Raw genomic sequence first — 7,989 nt, 5'->3', positions numbered from 1 at the left:
TTTTACATGATTTTACAAGTCACGGTTTGGTGAATCCTTCAGCAACAATTCAGCAGCCAAACCTAATGTAAATGTACCAATGCAGATTCCTGTCATTTAAAAGATCTTCATATGTCATTATTATCATCATTATTATGCTTAAGTTCATAATATACAATATGTGTCTTTACAGCCTGGTAGTCAAAGTTCATCTCCTTCAGCCAGTCCTTCATCTGCATCCAGACCTGCTGTTTCTTCCAGTTCTGCTCCTTTAACCATTTCTTCCTGGTGTTTTGAGTCACTCAGAGACTTGATATTATTTTACCATTTATTTTGTGGATTTACTACTATTATAATCTATAGTTATTTATCATTAGGTTGTTGTTTCAGACCCAATTAGGATCATTTTTTAAATCTTTGTACTTGATTATATCTATTGTTAATTAACCTTTATTAATATATACATTGATTTGTAATATTGTAGCATTTTCAGTAATTAAAAATAAAATGTTTTATTGTTTATAGAACAGTGACTCGTGAATTATTCTGTGAACCTGCTGAACCCATTATCATCCTCATTATTATTATTATTATTATTATTATTATTATTATGTAGAATATAAATATAAAAGATAAATACAGAACATGTCCCATATAATGAAAAAGAGACTTTTGTTAAAAAAGTGTTAAAGGTTAAATAAGTACATTAACAAAAGAAATAAACATGCATTTTATGCACTTTATTGGAATTTCCCAGGTCTTCACTAACCGTTTCACCTGCCGAGTCACTTCAGAATGTAAGCTTTTCGCCGGCCACACTAAGAGATTAGGGTTGTCGCGTAGAATGTTTTGACACAAAAAGAAATTTAAAACCTTGTGAAAGCCTAAACGTCTTACCAACTTAGTCAGGCATCAACCGAAGGCTGGTCTTGCAGGTATTGTACTCGCTTTTTCCCATTTGATTTGCCCGAATTCAGATGGAGAGCAAACGAATGAAACCTACTCGTCAATTGGTTTCCTGAACGAGGCCTCAAATACTTCCGTGACGCCCAAAATTAGCGATTTATGCTGACTTGCCAATTTGACGCCGATAGAGTTGAATAGGTTTCAGTGATTTTAGGAATATCATAAGCATCTGGGTTCACCTCTGGAATAGCTGAATCATCCATACCACCGCACCGTAGCAATGGACATTCACACAGTCAATTCAGTATATTGTGAGCTTTGATTGCCGAAAACATGGTCCCTCCGGATAGGCTGGAATAGACGTTACTGGGATAGCGGATCTGACCACATACTGCTGCACCGGATGTGATCAGGTTAGCTGCTTCGTGATTACGGTGCCCCTGGGCTCCAAAAAGCCCCTGAGAATCCTCCAGATGCGTGAAATCTGCGTCTGACCGGTATACAAAGCGTACACTTACAAACCATAGGATTCTCCATATATGGGTCTGCGTACCGGTTTCCATTGCTGGGCTGTATACAAGTAAGATACACCAGATCCTCATGCCCCTTGCTGATAGTGACAGTAATCAGATCCACATCAGATTTTTCTATGAAAAGCTAGCAGGCGTATTGGCATAAATGTCTGCTTAGTGTATTACTGTTGGGCACCTATACTTCTGAACAGAGCTCAGAGTGTACTCTCTTCCAGTCCGAACACAGTGATTACTATAATAGCGGCGGGAGTCCAGTTTTTGGGTGATACGCGAGTACTCGTTAAGGTTAACGTCCTCTTTCTGTAAATCTTCTGCGACAATCGCTCACCAAACGTGCCCATAACGTCTGGTCACTTAACTGAATCCGGTGGTGCCACTATAACTGTCTTCAGATGTTCAGCACTAGGCTTGGGTAGGGTTGAGAACGTCCTAACTTCATAGCTATAGTTAACTAAACTCCAGATGATTCTTGATCCTACCGGGATAAGTCCGAAAATTTGCAGACGTGGGACAGTCATCCTTGTTCAGCTTCGCCTAAAAGTGAGCTACCACTATTGACTCTCAATTGTTTCCATAGAGCTTCTTACCTTGAATTATATGGGCCTACCGATGCCTCAATTCATCCTGAGAATTTTTTAGCATTTGCTTTAGATCCAATATTTGAAAGATCGCCAGTTCAAGATGAGTACGTTGTTGGGTGCTCCCAACATTTTTTTAAGCGGTTTGCTATTATCCACCGAATTATGCGCTGCTGTAACCCAGAGTGAGTGACGGCTCAAGCGTGTGCCTCCCATTCGGTCCCGTTAGCTATTACTGATCGCCGTTATTCGTAAAGTTCATGAGGAGATAATGATTACGGCGATATTCCCATTCAAGCTGACTAAAGAGTACCCAATGTGCAGCTGTTGACGAAACGATAAATCCGGTAAACTGAGTTGCGCTAAAACCAGCCCGCGGGGCGGTGATAGTCACAAACTTGCGGATACAGCAGTTCACCCAGGACGTTTTTGAAACATCGACTCGTTTTGTTCGCGTTTTGGTACATTCCGGCAGGAAATCCAGAAAACTAGGCAGCAGTCCCGCTTCATTATTGGCTTCGTACCGGTGAGGATGTAAAACACCCAATATTGCGTAGAAACTTACTGTAAAGAAATAACTGTTGATGCCATAATAAACAGCAGAGCAAAGTGTCATAGAGTTTTTGCCTCTCTACACCATGCAAGCACAGAAGTAGGGATGAAGAGTGTGACAGGAATCAATCTGACTGCTTGCTTGGTCAGGACGGTTCAAAATTATCGGAGATGATTGTGAGAAGCATGGTCATTGAGCTGACCTTGCTTGGATCGCCTATCCCCTTTCAAGAACTAATAGAAGTGATCGATTGATTGTTCCATAACACTGGAATCTTTATGAAACCGATGACCGGACACTGTTGCGTAAAATGTGTCTCAGCGACTCATGAGATAAGATAATGAACACACACACACACACACACACACACACACACACACACACACACACACACACACACACACACAAATGGCATCTCTCTAATATCGTTGCTGGAGTTCCCAACCACACCTCTGTCCCAGTACAATGGCGTGTAAGGCTTTGAGCTGTCCCAGGATGATAGACACTCGTATATCGCACGCGTCACGTATTTGCTGTTAATGGCATACGAAGCCTTGGGTAGGCCTTACATAGTGAGAAGGAAGTGTAGGAAACTTCATTTGGTAAAGGACTAGCCTCAGTCACAGAAGGGTGGATAGCATTTCACCCAAATGTTCGTTGCGGTTATAAACATAGAATGAAGAGTCTACCTTCAATCTAAATCGGGGCGAAAAAGCGCCAAAAAATTCAGAACTGGTTTACTATTCAAATGGGAATAAAGGAGTTAACTGGGGCGACCCGAAATTACCAGGGGCTAGTAGACAGTAAAAGAAGACTTTTTAATCAGAATTGGTTGGATTAGAGACCGCAAGACTTTTTATTCAGCCACTTGAGTAAAAAGACCTGGTACCCTTCAACTGTCTGTAGAACCACCCTAGAGCTTTCATTATAAATCAGTTAAGTGGAACTAACAGGCTTCTGTCTTTACACCAACTGGATTGACACTCCTCAGGGATCTATGGAAACAAAACACGGATATTCTGCGGGGAATACCCATCTACAGAAGTTTGCAAAATTCCTAAGACTTAGTCCCGTACCCAGGTGGCCTGACCGCTGACGTCCATTGGCGGAATCAGGCGAGTAAAGTTTGCTCCTGACACGTAGTTCATCGAACGCGCACCTATCTCATTAGTGGACTAATAGCGCAAGATGAAATCAGTTGCGTAGATTGTGATCCTGAACAATCAGCAAATCGATAATATTTGGCACACGTTTAGACAAAAAGGACAAGAGCCACCTCCAGAGGGTAGGGCAACGAATCTTAAATCTGGAGAGCGCTGTCCATGACTCGTTTAAACATTAAGAAACTTTTATAAAACGATTGATCAGCCTGAAAAGACAGCCGACATTGAGAGCGCAGTGGTACAAAAAGCTGAGAGTGATTGGGTCCGACACCTCGACATTATGTACCCACTACGGGCGACAAGAATGTCCATGTGTGTGTGTGCCAATAAAGGCGACCCTCTAATAGGCATTGCCAGGGAACAGTATTCTAGGGCGGCTCGAACCCAGGAATCGCTCAGCCATCCCAACAATGGCCCACAAAATCTTGAATGAACCTAAACAGTCCTCTAACGGAACTAACATGACGCTCGAAATGTCGAACTAACGTTAGGCAACCAGTCAACTGCCCATTACAGTGAACACAGAGAGAATGAGGTGTGTGTAACCCAGAACCAAATAATTATTCTTCATCAGATCCCTGATTCTGGGGCACATCCTGTAGATCACCACACGTGTTTAACTTGGAATGGACAACATAACAGGAAACATAACTGTACAAGACTTACAGGTGGGATCTAAAGGCATTTATGTATGGGGCAAAAACATCAGGACAATGATGACTTATCATCACAAACGCTGGGTCCTTTTCACTCTGAGCACACTAAGTCCAGTGTACCAGCCTCTATATCTCACCTTCCTTTACGGGCTTTGCTTCATATGCAGGGAATGTCAGTATTTTAAACTCTGTAGAGGGCCTTCTGGTCACCCCCAATTTCTGTTGCGGTTCACAGTCGCATTAAGGTTATTTATTTATTTTGCGCGACCTACCACAATAGCGTCACTACATACTAAGACGTTGCGACCCGGCACGAGAGTGGAGTTGGGTCACCTGTGACAAGCCACAGTCATGTTACACCACATGTACAATCTCCGGGCCTCACTGCACATGGACACTTGGTATGGACAAATCCCACCACTAAAAACATAATATGCCGTCTTGCATTGTTTACACTTTGTTACACTTTGTTTACTGTTCATCCCCCAGAATACAGGCGCCGTAATCCCCACCGTGGTTGACAACATCCAGTCGCCAGAATTTCGTTCCTGTATATTCATTTACACCTCTATACATTACCATTTATCTTTATATCTAACTCGAAAATCATTATATTACGAAACTGCTTAAAGTTGACTAAACAGACTGTGATTGCAATACGTTCTCTAAAGCTTAAGCTAAATATTTAATAGACATAACAAATGTTTCAGTAACTGCATATATACTCCCTGGGTATCAACCTGACTAAAGCTCACCCTGGGAGGCCCTTAGTCAGTTTCTTTTACACTTGACTGAGCTATTGACCTGTTGGGCGTGCATTAGGGCCTTCGGTACTACCTGGTGCTAAGTATAACCACCGGCCCCCATTTCGATGAACCTCTCCGGGGCGATCTGAATGCGTGCTGATAACTGGTTCTAATCGTGTTTTGACCCTTCAAAAAGTTAACCAAACAATCAACCGGGACACTAATGTATTTTGACGGGACCTCGAAATAAGCCAGCAGGGGGACCTCATAACGGGGGTGAGAATAACTTTGCCCAAATTGAGTAAGACAGCGTTAGCCGTGGTTGACAATTGTATTACCGGTACACGTGATTTGATTTGATTCAGCTCCCCTCCGATAATACATGGATTGAACTCTTAAGAAGGCATATCCTGAACTCAATCAAATAAAGCGCTGACGTCCTTATGTTCGAAGAAGGCGCCCTTTTCTTGTAATTAACATCAGCTGGGTGCCAAATGTTGGGCTTATTTGACATGTAGCGTCATTGAAGGCGTTTACCACGAGTACGCACCCTAATAGAGGGCGTAGTGTATGTTTCTGATTTTAGGATTCCTTCTACTGGCAACAAGCCGAGGATTTCACGGATCCCCTTGAAGTCCATTCACCTGCAAAGGCACAGACACTCCATCTAAGGGATGTTATACAAATGGTCGCCAAGATGTATACAGAGTCAACTTCAACAAGCGATGCTCTCCTGATTCCGGCAGCTGTAAGCTGGGGCGGTATTAACCAGATCTTCACGTGCAGGAGCATTTTGCCTTAGGTTGCAGCCACCTCGATAGCTGCATCTCCACACCACTGGGTGATCGGAGCATGACTTTAGCGACTCCTTATCCTCATGTTTGATCAACGACTAATACCGTGGCTTCACTCACACAGTTTGATGCTCTACACTGAGTGAACATCCCTTAGAATATTTACATCCATGTAGGGCAGGACACCTCTCCACTAATAAAATGTATGGGTCTTTATAATCAGGACCCACAATCGCTATGCTTAGGCAAAAACCTGGGAATTCACTGTTTAATCCACCATCCCCATGACTTAGCTGACCTATGTTTGAAACTGGTATTCTTCTGTTCAGTCACCAGGTAGCTATTGTCTGCTCCTATGCCCGCACGCATTTGTATTGACACCACACTACATACGCCAAAAATCTGCGGTTCACTACACCATAAACCCTAAAGTTTATCATCGATCCTCTCACAGCGGATTCCTAGCACCCTAATCATGATGCAGCATTTATCAATGGAAAGCCTTGGGCATCCCCAACCCACTTTTTCCACGTGAATAAACAAAATAGAAGTCATCGAAACCGAAGTGGAATACATGGCAAATCCCTCTAGGCAGAACATGAATGTGACCACAGTCCCACCCACACTTTACCACTTTCTGAACTCTTATGCAATAAACTTGGCTAGCTAAAATTGATCAACCTAAGGTTTAATGCAACTGGAGGTTTTTAATTGTGTTCAGTTACCGTCCACGAAAGACTTTGCTAATGACCCTTTCTGAACCTGTTTCCATAATGGGTTACTGACCCGCCGTCAGTTGATGGATTTCGGGAAAGCATAGGCGGATTTTGGTTCTATCTTAACAAGTTTAAACATGTGCCACCTGGTTTAATTTCACGCCTGTTTACAAAACGGAGGGCTCCTCTTATTCAGACTCCTTACTGTATGCTATGATCCAGTTATCTGATTCTGGATGTCGACGTAGCACCGACCTATCCGGATACAATCCCTGGTAGGATTGTGGCCCAAGATCAAACATGGCCCTGAGCAATGTTCACCCATCCCTAGAGAAAGTGTATTACACCACACTACATGGCTGCAGGTCACGGGAGTTTATCAGTTAAAAGATATTCCATGGTGCTAAACACTAAGTTTACTCCTACTAATCCCATGGATAGATTCTGTTCCTCCACAGCAAAACACGTTTCAGGTGCATAGCAAACTTGGCTGATTGGGCCGCCTAAATTCGTATATGAGACCATTCTGATCGTCAGGGCCTCAATGATCAAGTGATACTAAAGGCATCTACACTTTGTCACTTCGCGTAATTCAGGATAAAATGATCACACACACACACTCCTAGATTGTTGTCTGTGCACAGTCACTGTCAGGCCCCATAACCTCCAGGGGTCAAAAACACAGCTGGGCATTTGGGGTGAATCTAAGGCTTCACATGTGACTAGTCTGGTATCTAAAGCAGTCACTTATTGGCAATCTAAGCACACACACTGTTTGACCTTGTAAAAAACAGTGACTTCACTCAATAGGTCACTTGACTCACGTACGTCTGTTTGTTAGCTACCTGAACACACACACACATGTAGACACACATCGTTGTATCCCCATAGCGTTATGTGTCCTTTATTCATATTTAAGCTTTATTAATTAAATAATAAATAGAATGTCCACACATGATACAAACACATCTTGTTTGTATTTTCTACATAAATAAACAATGTTAACTTACATCAATAATATTTAAACCCTAAATGTTAGTAATATAACTCTGTTAAATGTTGTCTTTCTTCTTAAGCTTGACTGACTTAGAATTATGTTCACTTTCCTGATAACATTTTATTTATCAGAATATTATTAAACAGTTAATTGATCTCTGTAAATAATGTATCTTTTATACTGTCATTCCTTTTTCATGTTTAGTATCAAATGACAAATGATCTGTTTTTATTTTTCAAACAATGCATTTTATTTGATCATGAAATGTACATATTTCACTTTGAATAAAAACTTTAAAGTCCTCAGTATAGCTAACCATGACAGATGCATGAACAAAGGAAGTTTTTTCCATTTCAAATCATTATTAA

The 7,989-nt window shown here is 41.8% G+C and overlaps 1 long non-coding RNA gene across 1 annotated transcript; it reads left to right on the top strand.

Moving 5' to 3' along the window:
- On the top strand, positions 1-506 carry LOC124382574. Its single transcript, XR_006925082.1, has 2 exons — positions 1-67; positions 173-506. It is a non-coding gene; the product is annotated as an uncharacterized LOC124382574 (long non-coding RNA).
- Positions 507-7,989: the final 7,483 nt, after the last annotated feature.

Source organism: Silurus meridionalis, unplaced genomic scaffold (assembly GCF_014805685.1).
Source record: "Silurus meridionalis isolate SWU-2019-XX unplaced genomic scaffold, ASM1480568v1 Scaffold715, whole genome shotgun sequence".
NCBI lineage: Eukaryota > Metazoa > Chordata > Actinopteri > Siluriformes > Siluridae > Silurus > Silurus meridionalis.
The sequence above is the reverse complement of the archived record's forward strand: the minus strand, read 5'-3'. Positions and strand labels throughout refer to the sequence as shown.